Source organism: Lynx canadensis, chromosome A2, assembly GCF_007474595.2.
Source record: "Lynx canadensis isolate LIC74 chromosome A2, mLynCan4.pri.v2, whole genome shotgun sequence".
Classification (NCBI taxonomy): domain Eukaryota; kingdom Metazoa; phylum Chordata; class Mammalia; order Carnivora; family Felidae; genus Lynx; species Lynx canadensis.
In genome coordinates, this window is record NC_044304.2 from 95,541,072 (window position 1) to 95,554,959 (window position 13,888).

At 39.2% G+C, this 13,888-nt stretch overlaps 1 protein-coding gene across 2 annotated transcripts in view; it reads right to left on the reverse strand.

Annotated features, from left to right (window-relative positions):
* The window catches only part of CDK6 (cyclin dependent kinase 6), a 253,055-nt gene that overhangs the window by 83,739 nt on the left and 155,428 nt on the right, over positions 1 to 13,888 (reverse strand). The window lies entirely within an intron of this gene.

Sequence of the window (13,888 nt, forward strand, 5' to 3'; positions counted from 1 at the left end):
CGAACTCCCGGACCGCGAGATCGTGACCTGGCTGAAGTCGGACGCTTAACCGACTGCGCCACCCAGGCGCCCCATATCATTCTTATTTCTTGTGAACCCTGCCCTGGCTAGTCCTTCCCAATTCCATGTAACCCCAGCACTTATCACACTATATCCCGTTCACTGTGTACTTACTGCCTACTAGACCCAAAGCCAGCCCTTTGAGGGCAGACATCATTCCCATGTGGACTTTACACCCACACCACCTCAGAGTGCTGTGTATAGCAGGCACAAAACAAATGTATATTCCAAAAAATGTATGGGGAGCCAGAAGACAGCAGAATAGAGGGTTATAGAGTTAGGAGAGATAACCCAGGGCAGGATGCAGTGCTTCCGATATAGCATAAATACACAAACCACAATCATGTCCCCATCCCTATACCAGGTATTCTGAGAGTCCACCATCTTTAGTTATCACAGGACTTTTTAATAAAGTTGAAGACCGTTTTATTTTTGTAAAACAAAGTTTTAAAATGTCCAAAGGGCATGTTTTCCTTCAGGCTGTATTGTTTAAATTTCATCTTCAACTTGTGAAACTTAAAAATAGTTACCACTTGCTAAATGTCTATTACGTTTCAAGTAACAAACTTACTCTCTTTTTAGAAGTACAGTATGGTGTAGTTTTGATTTTGACACTAAACAATCACACGCTTGATCTCTCTGCCTTCACCATAGAAACCAAGCAAATATTTGTAGACATTCCTTCAACCTTCACAGATAAGTAGAAATGAAAATTATTCTGAGCACAGGATATGGCAGGCTGCAGAGCTCATCATTTCCTTTCAAAAGTTGTTCTAACTCTTAAGAAAATCTATATGCTCTGGGAGGCAATATCATCACTCAGATTTGTAAGAGTATTAAAAATGGACTTTTTATCATGAAAACAGTCAAATGTCTCTGAAGTCCATGCCTCCCTTGAAAACCTACCAAACGAGCACTGGCAAGTTACATGGTTAGTGCAAGTGACCAGGGAAATGGAAAAGCACGGTTTAAAAAAATGTTTTAATGTTTACCTTTGAGAGATGGGAGTGGGGAAGGGGCAGAAAGTAAGGGAGACAGAGAACCAAAGCAGGTTCTGTGTTGTCAGCACAGAGCCTGATGTGGGGCTCTAACTCAAGAACCATGAGATCATGACCTGAGCCGAAATCAAGAGTTGGACGTTTAACCGACTGAACCATCCAGGCACCTCTGGGAGAGCAGTTTTAAGATTAAGTTCAGCTTCAAACATTCTTCAACATCTTAAAACTCAGTGGGCACTGCCTTCCTTAAACACGAAGGATTTGGAGATCTTCAGCTGGAAGGAGCTAAAAAAGGCACAGGTTCATTCTTCAGTACCCACTGCCCCCATAGTTTTAGCTACCCATCTCCATCCATAAAGGTTCACAAAAATGCATGCTGGAAAAGAAAACCAGCTACGGAATTTCCAACTGACCTGGGCTACCAGAAAAGAACTACCAAAGATTCTGGAGCTCCCACTATATTTTGTGCTTTTGGCTATTAAAGGCAAGAATTAAAACATGCTTCTGAAGACTAGGACGTTTCACGTAGTGCATTTAGCAAGATTACAACTGCAAACAGAAAAGAAGAAGGACATAACCGAGAGAAGCACTTAGATTGCAGCATTAGGAACAGGGTAGTTAGACAGAAGGAAGTTATTTTCTGACAAGACTGTTAAATGTCAGATGGATTATTGTGGGATTTTGTGATCTTTCCTCTAAATACTTTTTATTTTCATCCTACCTAGGGGCAAAGAAGTGGGCTAGGGAAGGAGGGAAAGATGTAAAGTACTATGCTGGATTGACTTCATCTGTTACCTTCTATAATCTTCAGTTTAATGATATGAAGGCAGTATCAATGAATCTATCTTTAAAGATAAGGAAGTTGAAACTCAAGTTAAGTAACCTGTCCAGGACCAATTAGCTAGTAAATACAAGGATTTGAAGTAGGGCTTAGCCGACTCAGGTCCATTCTCACTGAGCAGACTGAATGACCTCGGGTCTTTTTTTGTGTGTTTGTTTGCCTTAAGCCTAATTATAATTTTTAAAAGTCTGTATTTCCAAAACAATCATTTCCGTAGCAGGGTAGGTTTAACAGAAAAGCGGACAAGAACAAAAGAAACAGTTTTCCTAGCATGATGGTATCCCAAAGGATTTCATCAAGATGGCTACCACTTAAGGCATCAAGGTCATGGATGTGCAAATAAATGGCTGGGGCTTGGGTGGAGGGCAGGGAAAGTCTCCCTACCCACTTGCTCTGCACAGGGATCTGGGTCTGGTGCTGTGTGCACAGGCGTGTTTCTGATGACAAATGTTTCATGGGTGTCCTCTCAGAACACTCCTTCCCTGGCGACCACAACAATGTCCTTCCTCCCAAACTTGTTCTCCTTTTGTATTCCCTATCTCTGCAAATGACAGCACCATCTAACCAGTTCCCCAAGCCAGGCTCTTCCTCAAACTTACCCCTCACCCATTTATGCCGCCCCAATGTGAAGAGGGTGCTTTCTTACCTCCAGAAAAAGCAGAAAGCACATTGGACTACAGTTGTGGAAACAGGAAAATGGAAAATACAGTTTGGAGAACGTCCATTTTAAAACGTTCCTGAGTAAGAGAAAAAAATCACATCACTGGGCACAAGAAATTTTCAGGTTTGAAGACTCTGTGCAATTGTATGGATGTGATGACATCACTTTGGGTTTTACCATCTGATTTCAAAGTTACTAAAAACAGGAAAGGTCACGTGTAAATATATCTCCTCCCTCTTTATTTTCCTCTTCTTTCTTTTATAAATTTTATTCTTTTAATGTTTTGTTATTTTATTTAATTTCTCCTTTCTTTTATAAAACACCTTCCTACACTCCTAGGATTTTTGATATTTTTGTATCTTCTATGAGCAGAGGGGAAGTTTGAAAAGCACTTTACAAGAATACAGTGCTCTTCATTAAATAGGTAATTATAAAACATAAGTTCATTTGCTCGTGATGAGCTGCAATACTTGTCTTAAAACTGTCTCAGTTTCTAGGAAGAACCACACGAATACCAAGGACTTTACAGAGTACTTCTAGGTACATCCGTTATTAGGAGAAATACATGTGTGAACATAAAAACCAGCGGAAGGCTTCTCAACTAAGCTTGGGGGCTCATGCTGCACGTATGTTCGGGGCAGTGTGGTTGCTGCATGCAAACGTTACTTGAAAGGAAAAGTAACCCTCCAGTTTGGGTAAAACTTAGCTTTTAGTTCAGAACGAATTCAAAGAAATACTGCTTTCCCACTTACAAACATTTCAAAGAATGTTGCTGCTTTCTAGAAACCTGTGGCAGGTAGCTTCTTTTATCCTTGAAACTGCCAGGATTTTGAAATGGTCTAAGAAGTGATCACAATGATATCAAAGAAAACCTGTAGATTATATGAAATATTTTAATTGTTCTTTAGTAATTGAAAAGTAGTCTTAAATCATCATTGCAGATGGTTAATATATGAAGGGCTCTGATTTATGGCAAAAATAAAAGCAGGGCCTAGTGATCCTTCTGGGCTTCCAGAGAGAGGTTCTGAGCTAGGGAGAGGGTCCCTGCTCTACACTTCCATAGCACACATCTCTTATAACCCCTGATGATGTGTGGTGTGACCACAAGAATTGACTTCTAGCTCTATCACCCCCACAAGATTGAATGACAGGGACTGGGATGTAATTATCTTTGGATCTCCAAATCTTGGCACAGTGCCTGGCATACATCAAGCATTCAATGACTATTTGATAACTGTATGACTAAGAAGTTCAAATTTGTTCCCAACCTACAAAATCAAAATAAAAGCAGAAGGGAAAAAAATCTGTCCATCGTTGAATTATTCCAAAGGTACAAAAGGTGTTCCAGACTTATACATCATACCTTAGAGGAAACTTCTTGTAAACAGCAAACAAGTTTTAGCTACCTGTTGGCATAGATAGTTAGACAGACATTATCTATCTACCTACCTACCTACCTTACTGCTTGAAGAATCATTCATTCATTTACTTATATTAAGGTGTACACGAACGTTAAAGTGTACAAAGTATTTTTACATATGTACACACTTAAGTAATTACCACTCCGACCAAAGGTACAGAATATTTTTATCACCACAGAAGGCTCTTTTGTGCCTTTCCTACTCAATACCAGAAATCTGGAATCACTATTCTAACTTATATCACCATGGATTCATGTTGCTGGTTCTTGAACTTCATATGAAAGGAATCATGCAATATGCATCTGATTTCTTCTGCTCAACCTAATATGTAAATTATCCATGTTGTTGTGCATATCAGTAGTTTTTCCCTTTCACTGGTCTGTAGTATTCCATTGTGTCAACATGCCAGAATTTTATTTACCCATTTTTGTTTTCTGTTAATAGGTGTTTTTAGTTTTTGGTGATGGTGAATGAACATTCTGCCATGAATCTTTTTGTGTGTGTCTCTTGTTGGATATAAGCACTAATTTCTCTTGGGTATATATATCTCTATAGCTACCTGTCTATCTATCTATGAGAAAAAAACAAAGGGAGTAGGCATATGTGTGGCAGATACTACAAAAGAGTTTTCCCAAGTAGTTAAGCCATTCTCTAGTCCCATTAGGAATGTAGGACACTTCCAATTTGCAACCACTTGATATTCCCAACCATTCAAGTTAGGTGTAGTGGCACCTCGTATACTTCAGACTAACCAATTTATAAGAATATATAAGGTTCTAAAACTGAAAATATAGTCTGGATTTATTAAAGCACTAATTAGGTTCTCTTTGTAATGACAGAATAAATAACGATATTTATCATTTATGTATAGATGCGTGACTCAATAGTTTAAGATAATTTTTTAAATGTTATGTTTCTCTTTTCACTTTTGCCCCTGCTACATCTCACTTTTAGCAAATTCCCAACCCGTTAAGCATCTGTTTGTTCTTCTCCTGAGGTAGAGAAACTATATATTTACACAGAGTTCTTAGACAATCTGCACATTGAACAGGGAAACTAAGTTGGAAAGTATTTTGAAGTGTCTGTGCCAAGATTCTAAGTTAAAATATTAATAACGTAAAAGTTTTCGAAGCTGTTGGATGGTAGTTTTTACTAGATTTCCTCTATGGACAAAATTCAGACAGATCAGTATAAACTAAATTACAGAACCGTACTGGTCAGAATATAGTCCCGTGGCTTAGTTAAGAGGCAAACCCTATGCTATTGGCCCCTGTTGCCTCATTTCCTTCCCAACAGGTCATGCAGTCACGTTTCCATCTGTGGTGAGCCTATGTTCACATTCACCCAGGCATGCAATTAAATAATTTTTTTGATGTTTATTTATTTTTGAGAGAGACAGAGACAGAATGTGAGTGGGCTAGGGGCAGAGAGAGAGGGAGACACAGAATCCAAAGCAGGCTCCAAGCTCTGAGCTGTCAGCACAGAGCCCAACGTGGGGCTCGAACTCATGAGCTGTGAGATCATGACCTGAGCTGAAGTCAGACGCTCGACCAACTGAACCACCCAGGCGCCCCTGCCTGGGCATGAAATGTAAACATGGTGAACCACAGCAACTATTTCAGGGGCGGGGTGGTCTATAGGACAATAATTGCTGTACAAGTGGCACCATTTTCCCTTGTTTAGAAACTCCGAATGACTATAGAATTATTTTCTTCACTTAGTGGATAAACATTTGCAGACTGCTATTTGGTGGCTGGCCCTCACTGTGAATGAATGAACCATGGTTTGTGCCCTGATGGGGCTCACAGACTGACTGACTGCAGAAGTGTAGTGGGAAAAGATGGGAAGGAATACTGACTCAGCCCTGAAAGTTACGTTTATTGAGGTGAACAGAAGAATCTGGGAGATTCTACATTTAACTTCGAAAAGAAACAGATACAAAACATTCCATTAGTATTTTCTATTAATAAAGACATTTCCAGTAAGAGACAAATATTGCTAGTATCTTGGAGAAGATGTGGGAGGAAGCTATTTTGTTATACCATTAAGTCCTCACTGTCTACACACTTGTTTCCCAAAGGGAGTTTAGAGGATAATAATGCCCAGAGATGTTTCATGAAAACCAGTTCTAAATCTTTTGGGAATATGCTGGATTCATTTCTGAAATTCACGTTTTTACCCTGACATATTAAAGGCTCTGAGAAGTTCTACAGTCCAAACAGAAACCTATTTAACATTTCCCATGTATTGTCCATGGAATGATTCCCCTCCCTTGCCCTCCCCCCATGCAACACCTATAGAGTTAGATTTCCCTGGAAAATGCTCTGAAAAGCAATAGTCTATGACAATGTCCAGGATTAAGAGCACAAATAATCCAAAATAAAATTTGGAGTGTAATGCATGCAAGCAACTTCACATTCTAAACTAACATCCTGAAAAATAAGAGCTGGTATATCTTGCTTTAAGTAAGCCACATTTATGAAAATATGGTTTTGCATTGAAAATGAAAGGATAAAATGTAAATAAGAGTTGCAAAGGTACCCCCCCCCAGGGCTACGGTATAACCATTATAATATCTTTTATCACTATAAAATATTATAGATGTAGATGGTGAAGGAGTCTTGCTATGTCTGTATTAACTATATTCTTTGTGTTAGTACAGATGTGCTCACATTTAGGAAGTGGCTGTTCTGAATACATACTTCATTTACTTTCAATCACCCCTTTATGGTAAAAGTAGAATGCAGGAAAAATTCTGGTTACTTAAGCTTTCTGTCTATGTGCACTTCATTTGGGAAGAAGTTTATTGTAGTGTAATGTTGAAGTTAACCAACATTTACTGGGCAACCTACCATGAAAGAGATTGAGACTATAAAGACAAATAATAGACAATGCCTGTTCTGGAGGAGTTCATAGTCTAGTGAGGCGAATATAAAAAGAAATAACTGTAACACAGTGTGGTTGGAACTATAATAAGGCACGGAGAAAGTGCCATGGAAACACAGATGACTTCATTAAAGAGAATGGGTGATTTATTGCTTCTACAATAAAGCACACACAATCTGTCTGTATACAATAAAAATATGACTGCAATCAAGAAATTAATAAATATTTATTGAGCACCTATTATATACTATAAATCTGTGTGCCAGACTTTCTCAAATGTCAAATTACTACTAGTCTCATAGAATTTCATATTGTTCTCAAAAGGAATGTAAAATATTTCTCAGATTCTCGGGCAATTTTATATCCAGAATTAGAGGGAGCCAAGCTAAAGTTTAATTTTACACTTTGGAAAAACTCTAAAGCAAAGAACATCATATGCAAGCAATTCCGGGGATGTGTAATCATTTCGCAGTTAGAGCCAGCAGAGGGAGTAAATCTCGTCGAAGAAAAGCTTCAGGTATATATGGAGATATTTAAGACTTCAGATGTAAAGAAAAAGCTTTGACATAAAGAAAACCAGAGTGCCGAGACACATATTTCTCTGCATAGACAAATAATTTATATTCTTAAAATTCCTGAAACATAATGCAAGAGAGTAACAAGCAATTACTGAATAATTGAAGGCTGTCATCTTATTGCTCCAATGAGACCTACAGAACTAAACGTATGAATTTTCCCAGTTGAAAGTGATAGCAATCACAAATTTCCGTAAAACACAACCAGCAGCAAAATCTAACTAATTGGCATTAGCAGGAAGGAGCTTCAATCGTGCGTTCACTGATTAGCAAGAGCTGTCTGCAGAGTGCCGGTTTCACTTCAAAGACAAGCCCATATATACCATTAACAGTACATTTCTGCCTCAATTTCTAACACTGAGAAGCTGCTACCTTATGAAGAGAACGGACGCTTTCACCATGGCACTCCCAAATCATTTGCGACCGTTACAACAAATTCATTTCAAAACAGAGCTACACAGGACTAAGCCTTTCCATGGTCTTCCTCATGAGGAGTATTGTGACAAAAAAGTTTTATTAATGAAAACCGGGCATTTTTAGCCACTTTCACCCCTGGTATATCCATAATATTTTATCATCATTGCCCTTTACAGGGCACCTCTTGTACCTTTTTCTCACATTTGATTCACCCACCAAACCACAAACTTGCCAGAGTATTCCATGTCTCCTAACACTGCATACTCCCAGTACTGAATCAGCACCTCATGCCTTGCACAGAGGTGATGTGCAGTCAGTGTTTGCCGAGAATGACTAAAAGGAGCTTTACCAAGTTCTAGCCGGAGTGCCTGTCTTGCTCAGTCCCAAACTCTTTTTTTTTGTAGGATGTATTTTCTCCATTCTCTTGCTTGCATGAGAATTAACAACATACATAGATCGGAGATACTGGTTTTTCGTACCCAGGTTAATGGAAAGGGACACACGCAAAGGGAAAAATGTGGGCACCGGGTTTGACATCTGGTGACAGGCTGGGTTCCCAGGAGGAGCCTTGATGCTCTAGGTTACTCTGATCAGCATTCCCTCCTATTCCATCTGGTCCAGTCTTGTATGTGGCCAGTTCTTTCAATTTAGCCCTGCTACCCAGCAGCAAAGTTGGCAGATGTGCTCCATACTGTATTTTCTTCTTGATCAGCTTTGCAGAGAATTCATGAGGGACCAACTCTTAGGTTTATTTTCCATTGTACTCTTACTAATTCATTCTAATGAATGATTTTTTTTTAAATTGAAAACAATTTTTTTTTTAACATTTATTTATTCTTGAGAGACAGAGAGAGACAGAGTGTGAGCAGGGGAGGGGCACAGAAAGAGGGAGACAAAGAATCTGAAGCAGGCTCCAGGCTCTGAGCTCTCAGCACAGAGCCTGACGTGGGGCTCAAACCCACGAACTGCAAGATCATGACCTGAGCCTAAGTTGGATGCTTAACTGACTAAGCCACGCAGGCGCCCATGAATGAATTTTTCTAATTCATTCATGTTCAAAACTTTATTTGCTCTCGTCTCCTGATTTATATAGGTATTTCTCCAATTTATCATTATGTTTCTATGTTTCATAATAAGGATATATAGCATTTGTCTTTAAAAAACAATACTACTCAATAGATGCTTGTTGAAAAGAATTCCTTTTCTTTAATGATCCTTGGATTGAAGGCTTTTACCTTTATATTCAATCCTTCTTATCTAGTCATAAAAGCATTCGGTGCTCTCAGCCTTCATGCATGGCTTTGGTTATATTGTCAGCTTTGATGTAGAGTTCACTGTTAAAATGTGAAGTTACTCTCACTTCAGAACAAGTTAAATAGGCTAGAGAAGGAGAAGATTCTACAGAAATTGTGAGAAACTTATCAGTGAAATTGAGGTGTGACAAGCTGATGAGTGGAACCAAATGCCTTGGGAACAAGTAAAGACCAAGACTTCATGTTGCCGCCTGCTTAGTGTACATAACATCTGCTCATAATCACTTATGCCAACTTCTTCCTGCTGAGATACACCCATGGTGCAAATATCAGACATTCACCAATCTCATTTTTGGTCATCAGTGAACTCGTACAATCCAGCGGGTACAAGACTGCATGGAATAAAGGAAAGAAAGAGTCCTGCACTGACATCTGGAGACCTGGGTTTTACTCTCAGATATACCACCAAATAACTTCTGTGAATTATCTTGCAAAAAAAAAAAGAAGTAATTTTATACCATTGGGCCCCAGTTTCCCCGACTATAAAATCAAGGAGTCACATTAGATTATTTTTAAAGTCCTTTCAACCCTAGAATCCTAAAATCAAGAATAAAAAATTTCTACACACTCAGTGACACTATTTGGACAATGTACTATGTACCTATTCATCCAGGTCAATGATGCTGTTCAGAGACACTCTACATTTAAGAAATGGAACTGTGATCAAGATGAAAATTTAAAGGGCATGAATTAGTGCCCAATAACAGTTTTTGATCCCATAAAGCAAAACTGGAATTCCAGAAGAGACTGTAAAGAACCTTAACGAGTCATTACATGGAAAGGCAAAAGGCAAAGGCATATATCTCTTATCCTGTGGTTATACGCCAGAGAGCAGTCATGTCTGTGTGTCTGTGTAATACGGTAGGGGCTGCTGTCTGTCCTGTATTCTTTTCAGAATCTGGTATCATTATTCAAATAGGAATGTATAGTGCCTGGCTGTACTTTAGGTAGGCAAGCATCCAAACTTGTTAAAAAATATGCTCGTAATAGCCATTTCAGAAGAAAGGGGTAAGATTTTATATGTCTGCCTGTGAAGTACAGTCCCTTCTAAAAAAAAGGCCATGACGAGAAAGAATGGTATAGCGTGTAATTTTTCTGCCCCTCCCTACTACATCACATGGATTTATTAAAATGAATTCTCCATTCATTTCTTTAGAAATTACTGAAAAGTTATTGTATTAAGTGACTGAAATTACACGAAATCACTAATAGATGGAAAGATATTAACTCACACACAATATATCATTGAGTTCAGGAGGGAGAAATTTAAGCTACACATAGTATCTCTGGAAATTTCATTCTGTTTTCATGCAACTCAGTCAATGAAGGTTGACTTCTTATGACAAGTTGCATGGACAAGAGACTTCTGAAGAATCAGGTATAAATGGAAGCATAAATCTATGAAACATCTTGGTTTCTTATTTATTTATTTACTTATAAATAAGTAAATACTTATTTACTATATTATTTATTTATTTATTACTTTTTAAAAAAATCTTCATTTATATTTGAAAGAGAGAGAGAGAGAAGGCCAGTGGGGGCAGGAAGAGAGAGAGGGAGACACAGATCCAAAGCAAGCTCCAAGCTCCTAGCTGTCAGCTAGAGCCTGACGCGGGGTTTGAACTCATGGACTCTGAGATCGTGACCCGAGTCAAAGTCGGACGCTTAACCAACTGAGCCACCCAGGCACCCCCATCTTGGTTTCTTTTAAACATTATCAGGCAATTGTGGTCCTAGGACTAAGACAACTGTATTTAAGTTTTAAAGGACTTCCACAACTTTTTGTTGGTGATTAAAGAACTCTGAGCTTAAAAAAAGAAAAAGAAGAAACAATGCTCAAGGTAATAAGTGCTTTCATGTTACCAGTTCTCATATCCAAGGGCACTGGACCAAGCTAAAGGACAAAGAGATAAGGGCAATATTGCTAGTTAGGAACAAATGGCAGATAAAAGAGCTCTTCTGGGTTCTGATTAAGTGACAGCATTCTACACATTCTTTTGACTTGAGAAAGTCAGACTAGGAGAGCAGCAGCTCAGTTACATGTGAAGCACTGCTAAATAAGCGTATCTATATGCTTCCACATTCCAGAACAGGATTCCTCCTCTTTCACGGAACAGAAACACGTTCTCTGTGCTCCACAGCAATAATGCGCCTTTGCTTCAGCTTCCATAAAAAAGCATAAATGTATATGCTATATGCTGAAAGCACAGAGAAGTTTTGTGCTGTGGGACGTGGTGGCTGGGAGCCAATGTTTACAATCCCCTGGGTGGGAAAGGCAGGGTGAAAGGCTCAGGACGGCAGGCTTTAAAAGTCTTTGCTGTTGCCGCCAGTGACCTTCGCCTCTGTTTTCAAAGCAGCTCTCAGGTTAACCCCTTGATTTCTGTGTGCGCTGGTGCTGCACAAAGGAAATACCTTTCTTTGAAGGACACCTCTCTCACGCACATCGGTTTCTGATTTCAGTCGGGGCAGCTCAGAAACACTGGATTGAGAAGCATGTATTCAATCTGCTATCGGACCCATGGGCATGTCAGGGGTATTGGATCTAGATTTCGATGTGTGCTGTGTTCTACAAAGTGAAAGTTTCCAGCTTCAGGCAATGGACTCAAGCTCAAAACCAGGGGACTGTGAAACATGAGCATATTCGGTCTCCAGGGGAGAAGGAAGCATCCAATTTATGCAGAAATGCTCTTTTCCCAGCTAGCCAATGAGAGGCCAGGCTACGAGAGGGGGGCTTCCTATAGGGATCTCCGGACTGCGAGAATGGTGCTTAAAATTAGGGACAGGCGAAATTGCTAACAGCCCAACTTAAAAAGCAGCGGAACAGAAAAAGCCAATTGTAGAAATGAAAAGGGAGTTTTCCAGCTCTTAAGTTAAAGCTGACCACATTTGCCTTATGATTATAGTTGCTGTTACTGTTTTGGTGAGGGAGAATTAATCATCTTTTATTCCTAATGCTAAGAAGTAAAGATCCTATAAAAAATCTACTATATATGTGCATGTTTTATTAGAGCCTTTATTAAATGACTCAAAAGATGTGATGCAGCAGTAATATTATTTAAGGCCTCAAAATGTTTTCAGGGTGTAACATTTACTTTGGGGAAAAAAACTGGTCTGATGTCAAGCACTCGTGTCTGTTTTAACAAACGCTCTGGCGTATGAGAAGCTTTGTGGATTTAACAATGTTTGGGACCTATACATTGATCACCATTAATACTGGCATCCCTTTACTGAAGGGACAGGGCATGGAGTTCTGGGTTATGGAAATGAATCGTGCAGTCCTAATATTCTAAGTCTACAAAACCGTGACACAGGTTTAAGGCTAAGGGTTAAGACTTCTGGAGATGCAAATGACTAACAGCAAACACCAGTGCAACTGATACGCACAAAAGTAATTAAAATAAACCTTATGAAAATCATTTAATCAAATATGAAAGAGTAGCAAAGGAGGATTTTCTCTCAACATTTGGAGATGAAGTCACGGCCTTTGTACTACCAGGCAGCTGCCTCTAACATCATAAAGTATGCGTATCCTGTAGAGATCCATTCCCAGAAGAATGGCACTATTTGAGAAGACTATTTTTCAGTTTTCCTGAATAAGTGGGTCTTAATAAGTTATTAAAATTTCGGCTTCACCAAGAATATTTAAGAATAATCAAAACCGCTGTCCCTGTTCTCATTACAGACCAAACAACGTGTTCCTTGCTGTCACTGTAAAAGTCAATGGTGATTAAGCACATATATTCCAGGTAAATGCAGACACCGACGAGAAATAATGTTTCATGAATCTAAAAGAAATCCCAGAGCTCTACCACAGAGAAGATGTAATAATGACAGCTAAAATTTACTATGAGTTCTCCACAGTGAAATGCCTGCCATTTCAGTAAAGACTGCACAAATTTTATGTCATCTAAATCCCGTAGTAACTTGTGAGTTAGGTACCACATTTTCTACCTGTATTCTAGGTCAGAAACTGATGTTCAGAACATGCTACTAACTGTAGTAAAGCCCTACAGCTGGCCACGTGTTGGGGCTAGGACCAAACCCAGTGTAATTCCGGGGCTGCAGGTGTAGCTATGGGGCCTGAGAGCCACACGCGCAGACAGATCGTGACTGCTGCAGAAGCCCCCAGCAGAAGCCCCCAGCGGACATACTACACGGCTCTGACAGCGGGATACATGTTATGATTATTATTATTGGGGACCCCAAGGCTTATCAATCTATTGAGAAGAGAGCTGTGTGCAGTTGGAGAGTTTTCATTTTATTACTGAGTTAAAACAGTACCATGATCTCGCACAGAGGTCACGAGATTGTAATACTTGATTTTGGCAACAGATTTGCTAATATTTATACATTACCTTTACATTTTAAATGGAACCTAAAAGTAGCAAGTGGGATTATCCTTATCACGAATTTTCATGTTTTACAAACAGGTTGGGGAATGTTTTATTTGCAGGCTACAAAATCTCATCACTCTCATCACTCCCAGTGTGGACCTGCTACTCCTATCCCAAGATTTTAAGACACTGTTTCCTAGTGGTCTCCATAAAAGAATATGGTCTTTAAACACACACACACACACACACACACACACACACACACACACACACAAAACAAAACCTCGTGAAATCAAATAATTGTTGCCATCTTTTATACAGTAATGACATATCACTTAAAAAAGGTTTTCAACTTAAGACTTGGTTTTTGAAGCAGCTCCTA